This window comes from Scyliorhinus canicula, chromosome 2 (assembly GCF_902713615.1).
Source record: "Scyliorhinus canicula chromosome 2, sScyCan1.1, whole genome shotgun sequence".
Lineage (NCBI taxonomy): Eukaryota > Metazoa > Chordata > Chondrichthyes > Carcharhiniformes > Scyliorhinidae > Scyliorhinus > Scyliorhinus canicula.
Genome location: NC_052147.1, coordinates 212484457 through 212499297, shown reverse-complemented (window position 1 = coordinate 212499297; position 14841 = coordinate 212484457). Strand labels below are relative to the sequence as shown.

At 46.0% G+C, this 14841-nt stretch overlaps 1 protein-coding gene across 1 annotated transcript in view; it reads right to left on the bottom strand.

Moving 5' to 3' along the window:
* LOC119961939 (myosin light chain kinase, smooth muscle-like) overlaps nt 1-14841 on the bottom strand; it is a 552422-nt gene that overhangs the window by 480531 nt on the left and 57050 nt on the right. The gene's annotated exons all lie outside the window — the stretch shown is intronic.

Below are 14841 nucleotides of genomic sequence, written 5' to 3'. Positions count from 1 at the left end.
TGAATAACAAGTGTTTAGGAAAAGACTGAAGCTCTACCCTTTAACTCTCATTGTCTCTCCGCAGAGGCCGAGAAAATAGAGTGAGCAGCTATTCATGGGCCCAGTCTGAGGATGGCCCCAGAGTTTGATGATAACTTCTTGCAAGTCTTCCTCGAGGCTGTGAGTGATCGGTGGGAGGTCCTCATGCATGCTGATGGGAACAGGAGATTTCTCAGACAGACCAAGCAGTCTGGATGGATGTCACAGCGAAGGTAAGCAGCCATGAGTTATCCACAGGACATAACTGCAGTGACTCAATGATTGCGCCCCCCAATCTGCCAGAATGAGTGTGTAACTGTTTTGCAAATGAGTCTTAATGGAAGTGTGCGAAGGTGTGATATGCGTCAAGTGCGGGATTACTTGGCAGCACAGTGGTGCAGTGGTTAGCACTGCTACCTCACGGCGCTGAGATCTCAGGTTCAATCCCAACTCTGGGTCACTGTCCGTGTGGAATTTGCACATTCTCCCTGTGTTTGTGTGGGTTTCACACCCACAACCCGAAGATGTGCAGGGTAGGTGGATTGGCCACGCTAAATTGCCCCTTAATTTGAAACAAAAATAATTGGATACTCTAAATTTATTTAAAAAAAAGGAAAGCACAGGTGACACATTAGCAGCTCACCAACTGCATGGGACCAACATTAACTGAGGAGGAGGAAGAGGACAGAGCCTCAGAGAGTTCACGGTCATATCATTCCGCAGCACCTAACAGCAAATTAGACACATGCACCTTAGTGAGAACGTTCAAGTCATCTAAAAGGGATCCACACAAAGGTGCTAGGATATCACAGTCAGCAAACCAGCTGTCAGAGACTGAGATAGCGAGTGTTGGACGTGAGCTAATTGCTGAGCCCCAGACTGATGGCGAGCGCCTGGAGTTGTTCTTCAGTTGGCAAATGCTGGAAATACAGCACAAGATTCATGGAGATGTGGAAGGTATTCTTGTGTGGTTGTGTGCACTTGCCTGGACAGCGGAGGAGTCTATGTAGCCCATGAGCACTGCAACCACCCACTCTCCAGAACACATAGGGAATTAAACCAAGGCTTACACAAATACAGGTTCAAAGGCTACCTTTATTGCCTCCAATCAAATGAGATATCAAGGTATTAATCTTCCAGAATCCATGTACTATCACCATAGAGGTAGTAAGAAATGTGACTGATGTGATCAGCACAAGATTTAGATTATTTTAGATTTAGATTTATTATCACATGTACCGAGGTACAGTGAAAAGTATTGTTCTGCATACAGTCCAGAAAATCATTCCATGCATGAAAATACATAGGACATACAATAAATACACAATGTAAATACGTAGACACTGGGCAAAGCATACGGAGTAAATTGCTAACAACAGTAGAGAAGAAACGCAGAGAGATCGGTTCAGCCCATAAGAGGGTCATTCAGGAGTCTGGTAACAGCGGAGAAGAAGCTGTTTTTGAATCTGTTAGTGCGTGCTCTCAGACTTTTGTATCTTCTGCCCGATGGAAGACGTTGTAAGTGAAAATAATCCAGATGGGAAGGGTCTTTGATTATGCTACCCACTTTCTCAAGGCAGTGGGAGGTGTAGACAGAGTCAATGGATGGGAGGCGGGTTCGCATGATGGACAGGGCTTTACTAATAGCTTTGTAATGAAAAAGTATTAACATTTTAAGGCTGTCTTGATTCCTTTAGAACATAGAACAGGGGTGGGCAAACTTTTCCGTGCAAGGGCCACATTCAGAAATTCACAATTTTAAAGGGCCGCATAGTATATTAATTAATAGTCCCGGTTGTAACCAATTAGCGTGCGGCATATACCTCAGCGCTTCCCCCGGCGGCATCCTGCCTTTAGCCCTCTTTTTCTCTACTTTTCAAAAATGGCGCTTCACCCGGTTATGATTCTGGGCGCCTCATATAGAACATAGAACATAGAACAGCACAGAACAGGCCCTTCAGCCCTCGATGTTGTGCTGAGCACTGATCACCCTACTCAAGTCAACGTATCCACCCTATACCAGTAACCCAACAGCCCCCCCATTAACCTTATTTTTAAAAAAAATAATTATTAAAAAAACAAATTAAAAAATTTTTTTTTTTTTTTTTTGATGACTTGATCTTGGTGGGCCGCATAAAGACCTTTGGCGGGCCGCATGCGGCCCATGGGCCGTAGTTTGCCCACCCCTGACATAGAACATTACAGCGCAGTACAGGCCCTTCGGCCCACGATGTTGCGCCGTCCTGTGACACCCCTCTAAAGTCCCTCTACACTATTCCCTTATCGTCCATATGCCTATCCAATGGCCATTTGAATGCGTTTAGTGTTGGCGAGTCCACTACTGTTGCAGGCAGGGCATTCCACGCCCTTACTACTCTCTGAGTAAAGAACCTACCTCTGACATCTGTCCTATATCTATCTCCCCTTAATTTAAAGCTATGTCACCTCGTGCTGGACATCACCATCCGAGGAAAAATTAGTTTAATCATTTGCAGGGCATTACAAGGAATTGATGTTGAAATGATCTTTCAATATGTGAACCATATTGTGGATAATTTTCACCTTCATCTCTTGAATAGTTAATTATCCAATTTCTGGCAGTATGGTGGCACAGTGCAGTAGCCCTGCTGCCTCACAGCGCCGAGGTTCCGGGTTCGATCCCGGCTCTGGGTCACAGTCCGTGTGGAGTTTGTACATTCTCCCCGTGTTTGCGTGGGTTTCGCCCCCACAACCCAAAGATGTGCAGGCTAGGTGGATTAGCCATGCTAAATTGCTCCTTAATTGGAAAAAATGAATTGGGTACTCTAAATTTATATATTTTTTAAAATCCAATTTCTGACAACAAACGAGCAGGTCATATAATCGGCAGACAATCCAGTACACCAGTTACCGTCCAAGTGGTGAATACAAAAACTATCTGCACTGACTTGTTTTACCTGGTCTTCGGTATTAACCCCCATGATAGATAGGAGAAAAGAATGAACGTGCATTTATATAGCGTATTTCACATTCCCAGACTGCCCTATAGAACTTTACAAATAAGGAGCTTGAGTGTAGTCACTGTTGCTTTGTAGAGAAACACAGCAGATAATTTGTACATGGTTTTTTATGAATTGTAATTGAATAAATGTTGGTCAGAAAACTGGGAGAACTCTCCTGCTCTTTTTCAATCTGAGCTGTAGCCATCTGAGATGGCCACCTGCAAAGAATGATGGGAATTATGGCCAGGTTTGGGAGACAGACAAGCTGCAACTTGAATCTTTGCAAACGGCAGCCCAGAAGTATGCAGGAATTCACACCTGCAAATGGGCCATTCAAGGCGATTAAAATAACAATGGGAGCATCTGGTCCATCGCTTCATCTTCCAGACTGGGCCTAGGCGGCACCGAGGTCCTGCTCGGAGCCCTCCCAGGATTGGCCACTGATGCCCACCCCAAAACTGATTGGATGTGACCAATCAGAGGGTGGAGCCCTGAGGAATTGATTGACAGTGACGCAGAAACTACCCACAAAAGGGACGGGGAAAACCCAAGCCAGTCAAAAGACAATGCAGCCATGATTTCTGTCTCTTTTGGGCCCAGCCTGTGCCAGCCTCCTTTGAATCCAGCCTGTGCCAGCCCAACTGCAGCATAACGATCAGACAGCCAAGTTCAAGACCAACGATCGCTACCTGATGGATGAGGCCGGCAGAGACAGAGCCACTTCTTCAAACCAGCCATGTGATCAAGATAAAGGCCTTATCCACTTGCACAGTGCCGGTCACCTGAAGTTAAGTATAGGTTATTGTAGTTGATAGGTGTAGTTTAACTTGTACTATATTGTGCTTGCATGTCGAAGTAATCCTTGCGTGTAAATAAACCATCTTTGAACTTGAACTGACTAACTGGTTGTGTGGTCATTTGACTGATATACGGGAAAGCCTTGTGGTTCTGTAAGAGAAATAGAAACACCCACAGTATTGGCGACGCTGTTGGGACATTACATCATATCACAAAATGAGCCTCAGTATCATATTGGCGACTCTAAAGAGCAACATCATTATAGTATTCCATTAAATTGGCAACAGAGCAAACCGACAGGGCCCTAATGAATGTCTCATCTGAAACAGCATCCTCTTACAATGCAGTGATCCCCAGCACAGTACCAGAAGTATCAGCCTAGTAGATCAGGTCCTTGCGCCAATCACCTTCTGATATCGAGGTAAGCATGTTGCCATGTGTAGCCAAGGCTGAAACTTAGCAATTTATCAATTAAAGCATTAACCTCAACAACAAGGTACAAGACTAGCAAAACTCATATTGAAACAATGCATATCTACTTTTTGTTGAATAAAATGGGCCATTCACTCTAAGCAAAACCAAACCTGCAGTAAATATCTGTAAAGGACTTTCAGATGTTGGGAGTGTTGCCAAAATTCTTTGAACTTTGTTTAAGATATTCAGGATTCCAGAAGAGTGAAGCTTTTTAATTGGAACAGGTCAAGCTGCAGATTTGAAATAAACGAAAGGATTAAACACTTTCATTTCGGGCCAATTAAAAAAAGCAACATTTTTCCTCTCTTTCAAAGGAGTTTGTCTACTACCAGCTTCTGCAACAAATTCCATCTTGGTAATGAAGCATTTGCTCGGCAATATCTTCCCCAGCGAGGCATAGTGTCTGTAGTGTTAGTGGAAAAGAAAAATAGGTACAAAAGTAATGATTCTTTATCCATCATTTTTATCCAGTCAAAATGTGACAGAGCGCAGTTCACAAGTGTGCACACTCTCAAGGGTTGGGGAAGGGGAAAGAAGAATTAATTGCTATCTAATTCTGGCTCTGGGGAATAGAGCGACAAAATGTGACCACTCAGGTGTTTCATTGGGCAGATAGATGGAAGTCAACACAAGCAAATTATGCTGAATTTTCTTGCCTCTTTAAAGGTCACTGTATACTGAAGTGATTAATGTTATAATATGCACGGATTTATTTCAGTAATTCACTATCCAAAATAATCTGTTAATGCTTCACAAGACTTGATGTGATGTTTTACATCACGCAACACTGCTTTCATCTCCAAAACAGACTTCTGCAGCATCAAAGAAATCAGGCAATGCCAATGGAAAATACACTGCAAACCTATTTTATGTGAAAATTAACTATCCAACATATATCTGCTAAATAATACCAGATGCTTCTCAGTGAATTAAAACAATAGCCCAGTCTCTGGAATCAGATGAAGAACATAAGCTATTCAAACTTCATTCTCACAAGTCTGCAGTGTCACTTGAACCTTGAGATTGAATTACTATTTAAGTAAATCACTGAAAGCAATCCAATGTCTTTGTCATCTTTCAAGTATATTTGCTAATTCATTAGCAATGCCTTTCTGCAAAAAGATGATTCCTCCTTCATGCCTTTACAATATTTAATACTAAATATAGTTCTAAGTACAGAAAGGAGAATTAACAATCCAATTATCAGTGAAATTAAACAATCCAGATTTTTAAAAAAGGATATGGGAAAGGTAGCACAACACAGAAAGATTCTCAGTGGCCCATCCTGAGAGTTATTTGCATTTTCTAACATCACATTGTCAAATCTACTGTCATATGTGGACATGTCAACATTCTCATGTCACGCATTCACTTAAACATCCATGAAGTATTGTGCGAAGTTACTGGCACTGAGCAAACAAAAGCAGGGAGCAGAACAGTCGAGCTCACTTTCCTGCCTGCAATAAGACTCACTTTTTCACCTCCCCCACCAACATCACCAGATGTTGGAGCTCTGAATTACTCCAAGAATGTCAGGGAAGTTAGTGTGAATAGATTGAAGCAAAGGCAGCCTTACTCTTTTTCATTTGTGATATTACAAATCATGCGTCTATTAGTAGAAAGTACTTTCATGTGCAAAGGGGAACTTGTGGGAACAAAGCCAAATATCCCATGTATAAATATTAGCATCTTTATTGTATAGAGGCAATGACATCTTCTTCAATCCAGACGCATCTGTGTTTAATCATTTCTGTCACATTAGTTTTATATTTGTTTTATATCCACACTAAATGGACAGGATGCACAAAGGTATACCAACTGCCAGACCTTTCTTGGGCATCAGATATGAAGGGAATAGCACCCCCCCCTCCCTCCCTAGATACTTTAAATCAGTCATTTTCAAAGTGGGGGTTGTGACCTACGGGTGGGCCACGGAGCCATTCATCACTGCGTTCCCAATCACGGGAATTCAGGCGCAACGGCCGCAGCATATGGCTTTTAAAAATGCCGGCTGCGAGCGGCTTTAAGAATAAGGTCCGCGACCACCGTTAAAAGTGCGGGCGCATGGGCCGCACATTGGTGCAGTGGTTAGCACTACGGCCTCACGGTGCCGAGGTCCCAGGTTCAATTCCAGCTCTGGGTCACTGACCGTGTGGATTATGGACATTCTCCCCATTGTTTGCGTGAGTTTCGTCCCCACAACCCAAAGTTGTGCAGGATAGGTGGATTGGCCTAGTTAAATTGCCCCGAATTGTAAAACAAATGCGGGTGTGCTGCGCATGTGTGCCCGCTCATCTGTGCGCATTCTCAGAGTCCAGAGAGAAACAACACCTCCTCCTGACAACAGCGCATTGACTCAGGAGAAGCTATTTTTAAAAATTCAATTCAGTCTTCCTGCATTTGTCTTGAATATGCTCAATGGCCGAGCCTGCGGAACTCTCTTTGATAGTGAATTTTAGAGATTAAGAAGATTCACAATACTTTGAGTGAAGTAATACCTTCTCATCTATGTCTAAAATTGTTGCATTATAATTTGCGGGCTGTATCCCCAGACTGTAAACCACCCATCTGAGGAAAACTTATATTTGCATCTTCTCTGTAGAGTCCTGAGAGAATAATGCCTGTTTCAATTAGGTCATTTTTCATTCTTCACTACTCTAGACTATAGAATATATGCCTAGTCTCACTTCTCGCATTAAAGGTAAGAGAAAATGGTGGGTCACGAATGTTGGCCAGCGTGGGTCGCGAAGGTCGGACGACGTGGGTCGCGAAGATCAGCCGGTGTGGGTCCCGAAGGATGGCTGGTTGGTAAAAATGCGTCCTGGGCAAAAAGTTTGAAAAGCACTGCTTTAAATGATCAAAGGTCTCTGAGGTGGTGTCTCAAGCTGCAACATAAAGCTGATTTGAAGGTGGGGCTCACGTCAAATCCAGGAGGCGGCCTACCCACCACCGACCCTATCGCCCCTGCCGCCACCAGTATTTTACGAGCTGCACAGGATGGCATCATATGGCTTGCTCACCAGTGAGCCAATTGAGTGAGCTATTAATTCCCAGTGGTAGGAGAAGCCAACACCAACATGGACTGATGGCAGTTAGGGGTCCCTTCTTAATGGGCCCAATAGAGAGTTCCCCCCAAAGTCTTAACCACCCAGGTTCCCCTCTTCCTATGGCCTCTCAAAACCCTGGCTCCTAACACCCAACATCCGGTAAGACACCAAACACTTACAAAGTCACAATCCAGAGCAGTTCGACTTCTCGGGCCCTGAGTACAGTACTAGCAGTGGCTATTGCTCCCATGGCACTACCAGCACTGGAAAGCTGCTGGCTTCTGATTGACTGGCAATTTTTTGAGTCAGGTAAATGGCTGTGAGGCAACCATTCCTCTGCTGGGCAGCCACTACCTGACATTTTATACCATGGTGGTGGGGACCATTGCACCCCATAAAATCCAGTTCCCATGGGTTAACCAAGTCTTTCACACAGGACGCCATCTTGGTAAAGGAGTTGAAGTGTGAGATAGGAATGGTTGACCCAGAATCATTGGGGAGTTGATTGACAATTCAATTTCCTGCTTCTTCTATGGTGTTCATTAAAGAGGCTGCATGGCATTCTGGTGGATTATGCTCCGTATAACGACCTCTACTCACAGTAGTGAACAACTGAACAGGAATAAACAAGTTATTTCAGAGGCTTTTGAGCTGTGCTTGAAGCCATGTTCGCCTTTTCGCTCATTAGTTGATTGAAATCAGCTGAGAACTGCATTTGAAGAGAAGATTTGATACATAAGAATTCCTAGAAAGACTTCACCAACAACATTTTTCCCAGATAGTCTCTCAGGATTTCACCTAAAAGATGCGGGGTTGGATTCTCCATTCCTGAGGCTAAGTGCCGACGCCAATGGAGGATCTGTGGTATTTCATAATGGGAAAATCGGCGCAAAATCATCACCGCTTCTGCTACCAATGAGGGGCTAGCACCGGCACCACATGAAACACCCACGGAACGCACGGAAAACGGTTGGAGAATCGCCGGGCCCGTGCTGCACATACACAGGGCTGACAAGCTGCAGCCGCGCGTACGCCTACACACACCGGTCGCGCCCGAAAAGATGGCGCCGGCTGTGCTGGGCCGCGTACCCGCCCACCCCGACCCCATAACCCATAGCCTACCTCCTGGCCACCCCCCCACCACTCCCCCAGGCTTGGTGGAAGCACCTCAGCCAGCGGCACGGATCTCGGCCGAGTGTGGCAGCACTGGATACTATCCGCACGCCCTCTCTATCTCCCCGCAGCCGCCACGCCATGCTCCCGTCCACTGGGATCACACATGGCCTGCCCCATTGGGAACTTGGCCTGTCAGAGGTGGAGCATTGCAGGTGGGCCGGCTAATGACGTACCCGATGACGCCGATTTGGAGGGGGCGGAGCATTGCAGCCCATCATCGAGCCGGTGCCTGCCCTGATTCCAGCGTCGGGAGCCATTCTCCGCCCGATTGCCATTCCCGATTTCGGCGTCAGGCTACGGAGAAGCCCGCCCGTGATTTCTTTGCTACTCTACCTTATTGGATACTTTAAGGAGTCACCAGGAGACAGGGATGGCATGGTCATGCACAGAGTTCCCCTCCCTCTGCATGAGGAATTGGAGAAGGGAATGAGGCACAGAGAGAGCAGGACCAACTGCTGCAGGAAAGAAAGAGACAGGAAGGACTAGAGTGCAAGGTGAGTTTTCAGCAGGAGGCTCTATCTACTCAGGGTCTTCAGAGAGTACTAAGCCGACACTTGCATGGCCCAAGGCCAGTGCATGAGGAAACTGCTTTCCCAAGGAGGTCAGTGCAGTAATCTATGGCCTCCTGTGACAAAGACTCAAACTATACAGCACACCAGGACTGCACTGCCTGTTGCAGTCAAGGTCACAGTACCTATTTTTATGCTGTTTGATTCTTCCAGGCTGCCATAATATAAGTCACATCCCATAATCCTCTGTACAATGGGGGGCCTCTGCAGCTCCATATGCTGAAGACTGACTAGCTATCATACACTAATAACAGTGAAGACCTAAGACAGAGAGCTCTAGAATTCAACGGGATTCCTCATGGACCAGAGATACACTGATTGTGAACCTCTCATTTCTACTCTTGAGTTTTTCAGGATCAGGCAGGGAATCTATTCCCTTAGTGTGCATCTGACCATTGGCAGCAGATCATGTATATTATCCAGGGATGATGCATCTAAACTGAGACAGTTATCCATCTCACAGATTATTGAGCCTCAACAATGTACATGGCTGGCTACTAGATGACAAGGGACACCCTCTGTTATCATGGCTCATGAATGCACTGAGAAGACCCACAAATACCAACTGAGCGCTCCTACAGTGAGATTCACTCAACAACCAGGAATAACATTGGGCAAACCATTGCGAACCCAAACTGACGTTTAGATGCCTAGAATAGCCATGAGCTACCCTGCAGCGCTTGGCTGAGATTGTCAAAATTCAAGGTGAATTGCTGCATTCTCCACAATCTGTGCTTCATGAGATGTCAGCCACGACAACCAACAAATACAGCAGGTGATCACACTCAGGAGCCACAATATGAGGAAGCGGAAGGGGGAACATAGGGAAGCTTTAGAGACCTCCAGGTAGGTTACTCACTTCTGGGAGCGATGCTCATGCATGCCATCTAATTGAAGCATGTTTTTGAAACCAGCGTCACTTTCAGACTCCCGAGCAGTGTTGCCAGGTGATGTACCTCCCATGACTTGCAGTCCATCATCTTTTACTCAATGCTTTCAATCCCTTCACTATAAAGATCACAATTTTAAAAAGAGGACCGATTCTATCACTGCCCAATTTCCACAGTAAGAAGTCTTATAACACCAAGTTAAGGTCCAACATGTTTGTTTCAAACACTAGCTTTTGGAGCACTGCTCCTTTCTCAGGTGAAGGACTTTAACCTGGTGCTGTAAGACATCTTACTGTGCTCACCCCAGTCCAACGCCGGCATCTTCACATCATGGCTACAATTTCCACTTTACTGTTTATACACATGAAAAACAAATTATAAAAGCATGACAGAAACAATAGGCGCAATCAACTCAAATGGGAACAGAGACCTGTAGCGCGGGATTAGCCGGGTGTTTCCCGGCATTTGGAACGCCAAGAAACACCACACTATCGAACAGCCATTCGGATAGATAAGGGGCCCCTCGTCTCCTGCACTGAGCAGTCTCCCAAGGGCACTCCTGGGCCTGATCCGCAGCACAGGAAAAATTCCAGCCCGGTACTCTGGCAGGGCCCCTGCCACATGGGCTCCTTGCCACTTCCAGCCTGGCACCAGTAGTGCCAGGGTACCATCCTCCCCAGAGGGCAACCGCCTGGGGGCTCCAATCCCCTGGGAGACCCCCACAAGTGCCATTCCATGTGGCCCCCATTTGTGGAGACCAGCACTGAACAGCTTTCGCCAGAGATCTCTCAAGGCAAGGGGGTTAGATCCCATGCCTTGGATAGATTGTGGAAATTCATATTAGAGTGAGACTAGCTGCCTCACTCTAATATGCAGATTTGCTAAAATGTGATCCTGCTTATAATGGACGGGATTCACATTGCAACATCTTGCAAGATCGTGTTCGATCTCGTGAGGCGTGGTGAACCAGGTAGATCCCGGAAGAGGGATCGCCTGGCATCAACCAGTCGAGTTGCATCACACACACTGTCTTCCAGGCATAACGTGGCTGGTAGATCTCGTCCAAATTCTCCAAAGTATAACAAACTATTCACTCTGGTTCTTACCCTTAGTCTGGTACCACATGTCTTGATGGGGAATGTTGGGTGAAAAAACCTTCTACTTATAAAATGCCTCTCTCAATATTGCTTATGGACCTGGAACAGTGCAGTAGTTCACCAACCTGGAGAGGATGTTTCCACTTGTAAGAAAAACTGGAAGCAGAGGACACAATCTCAGACTAAGGGGCGATCCTTTAAAACAGAGATGAGGAGAAATTTCTTCAGCCAGAGGGTAGTGAATCTGTGGAATTCTTTGCCGCAGAAGGCTGTGGAGCCAATTCATTAAGTGTCTTTAAGACAGAGATAGATAGGTTCTTGATTAATAAGGGGGGCAGGGGTCATAGGAAGAAGGCAGGAGAATAGGGAGGAGAAAAATATCAGCCATGATTGAATGGCGGAGCAGACTCGATGGGCCGAGTGGCCTAATTATGCTTCTATGTCTTATGGTCTTATGGTCTAACTTAGATATCACTGGCCTCATTTCTATACCTGTATGCGAGAAGTCAAGGTGGAGGACACTCTCTCCCATCGCACCCTGAACCTAACCCAGAGTATTGATATTTGGCTGATGTACCTGCAGGAGATTACACATGGTTCAATTAATGTAACAGCTGTCAGGATCTGCTGACAAAAGCAGAATGGAGTGAGGAGTTCCTGAAAGAAAGCAGGTTGAATATTTTTTAAAAATCAGATTTGTGCAGGAAATAAAAAAATTGCAAAGCACTTCAATTGTGCTTGCTTCTGACTCCTCAGAAGATGAGAGCACTTGGAGATATTTGAACACCCATAACTTTCACACTTTCAGGGATACTCAGAAGTAGTTATGGCATTTCCTATGGACACCTATGCTCCTGAGAGGCAGAAAGGGCTGGTTGGTGAATGGTGGCATAGGCTTGTCTTTGAAGGGATGGAGCACTTTCAAGAAATTCTCGTGCAAATCAGAAGGAGCTGCTAATGGGATGAGTAAAGACACAAAAGAGGAAATGTAAATGAAAATAGAATAATTACCAACAGATGTTGTCTCTGAAAATGTGGTTCTGATCTGGAATTATTCAACTCAGTGTTCAGTCCTGAGGCTACATTATTGCTAATTGAAAGATGAGGCGCTGCTCTTGAGATGCTGTTGAGTTTCATTGGAACAGGATCACACTTGCAGATGGAGCAGAGATATTCCTCCCATTCTGACCTTGTTGATTTGTACACATCCTGAACTATGGTTACAACTAAATTAAATAGCCTCCAGTTACATGCATTATTCACACCATGAAGATTCACCAAAGTGAGAGAGTTTAACGGAAAGGTTCCTAAATGTCAGCTCTGGGAGTTTGGCTGGGAGTGTCTCCCCAGCTTTGTTGACGGGTTCCCCATTGCTATCTATCGAACCACACTGGTTACTTGGGCAGTTTGCCACATGCCAAAATTAACTTACAAGCTTTAAACAAAACCCCCTGCGGCGGGTCGGAGAATCCCCGTGGGGAGGCGTGAATCCCGCCCCGCCACCCAGACGTCGGTTGCCCTATTCTCCTGCGCCGTTTTTCGGGGGCCAGCGGGATTCCCCATGCCGGTTGGGAGCTGTTGACAGCGGCCCCTCCGGCAACTCTCCGGGCCCCAATGGGCCGAGTGGCCATCAAGTTTTTCCCAGTCCCGCCCGTGTGAATTACTCACCTCACACATGGCGGGACCTGACAGGTAAGTGTGCGGTAAGTGTGCGGGGGCGGTCCCTGGAGGGAGCGGGGATCCGACCGCAGGGGGGCCATCACAGTGGTCTGGCCCACAATCGGGGCCTACCGATCCTGCGGGCAGGCTAGTTCCATGGGGGCCTTCTTTCCTCCGCGCCAGGCCCCTGTAGGGTTCTGCCATATTGCCCAGGGCCAGCGTGTAGAAGGGAACCCCCGCGCATGCACGGAAATACGGCGGACGTTCTGCGCATGCGCGGAAATACACCGGTCAGTCCACGCATGCGCGAGATCACGCCGGCCGTTCCACGCTTGCTCAAATTCGCGCCAGCCCTTTGGCGCCGGATGGAGCATCAGGACCTCCACAGCATCAACCTAGCCCCCAAAAAAGGTGAGAATTCCTCACGTTCGGGGGTTGTTGATGTCAGAGTGGTTGGCGCCGGTTTTCCCACCAGCGTGGGGACATAGCCCCATTATTGCAGAATCCTGCCCATTGTTCCTGGAGATATGTATTGATAACAATGTCTACAGGGAGTAACATCACGTAAAGCAGGACTTTGTCCTGTCTTCATGCAATAGTCTGCATCCCCCTTGGTCTGTAGCAATGCAGGGAGAATAATCAAAGGCCACAAGAGCAAGACAACTTGCTAGAAGAGGAAAGAGGAATAGGGCTCTCTGCAGGAGGTCATCTCTACCAAGATTGTTAATTAAACAATTTTCCTACTTCAATCTGTCAGGATCCTTCCTTTATTCCCTGTTTATTCCTTTATTTCCCCTTTCTTTTACTTTTGCCATTGCATTTTTGATCCATGGATGATTAATGGGCATGTGTCTTCAAGCCTCGCAGCCTGTATCTTTAGTTCAAGCAGGAGAACCCAGAAGCCTTTGTTAGTTTAAACTACAGTTGCAGACTGGCCGGCAAAAGTGGCAGAGAGATAGATTGCAACATGGTTTGATTGATTGACTGGTGGCTAATGAATTGGCCTGGTAGCACGTGGTGATTGGAACTGATCCCACAGGAATGCTTTTCAAAATCCCAATGTTTGAGCTTGGTTTAAGTTATGATCTTGGCAGCCCTGGGAAAGGTCCTGCTATCCTTTATCCTCATTTTCCTCCAAAAAGGCTGTGTTTTGGGACAAGCAGAGAGTCTGGATGAATCTATGTACAAGAGCAAGCAAAGTCCAGAATTGACCAACTCTCTCCTGAAAGACAAAGGCAGAACTGACCAACTCTCTCTCCTAAAACTACAGAGGCTTGAAGACAAACCACAAAATGAAAGCACAGTTTGATGAGAAGCTCATTCTGGGCTGCAAACCAAATACTTTAATCTGCAAGCTTGCTGTGAGGAAAAGTGTGTTAAAAACCATCATCTATCTGAAAGAAAGACTCTTTCTTCCCACCACATATGATTTTCCGCTCTTTCTACCCCTCTGTGTTTGTCTGTCTTGTATGTGGCTGTGCGTGCAATAATAATAATTTTTACTGTCACAAGTAGGCTTATATTAACCCTGCAATGAAGCTACTGTGAAAAGCCCCTAGTCGCCACATTCCAGCGCCTGTTCGGGTGCACAGAGAGAGAATTCAGAATATCCAAATTACCTAATAGCACATCTTTCGAGACTTATGGGAGGAAACCGGAACACCCGGAGGAAACCCATGCAGACACAGGGAGAATATACAGTCTCCACACAGACAGTGACCCAAGCCGGGAATCGAACCTGGGACCCTGGCACTGTGAAGCTATAGCACTTTACTACCGTGCTGAGTGTGTGTCTGTATGTGAGTATAGTGGATGGGGGGCACGTTAAAGTGGGTATTAGGTATTAGCTTTTCGTTAACCAGTTGTATATACAGTAATTGTGTTTACATTTAAAGACTTGGTGACTAATTATTGGGCAGCCAAGGACCAAAGACTTTGGGTATTTTTATGAGAACTGTCGGTTAATTCATTTGTATTGTGACTCCGGGGCACATGGAGCTATAATTGACTGTGCACTCGCCCAGGATGTTGTACCAAATCTCAATGAGGAACAGTGGGCGGGATTCTCTAATTATGGGGCTATGACCTCACGCCAGCGTGAAAATCTAGGCCAACCACTCCGGCATCAATGA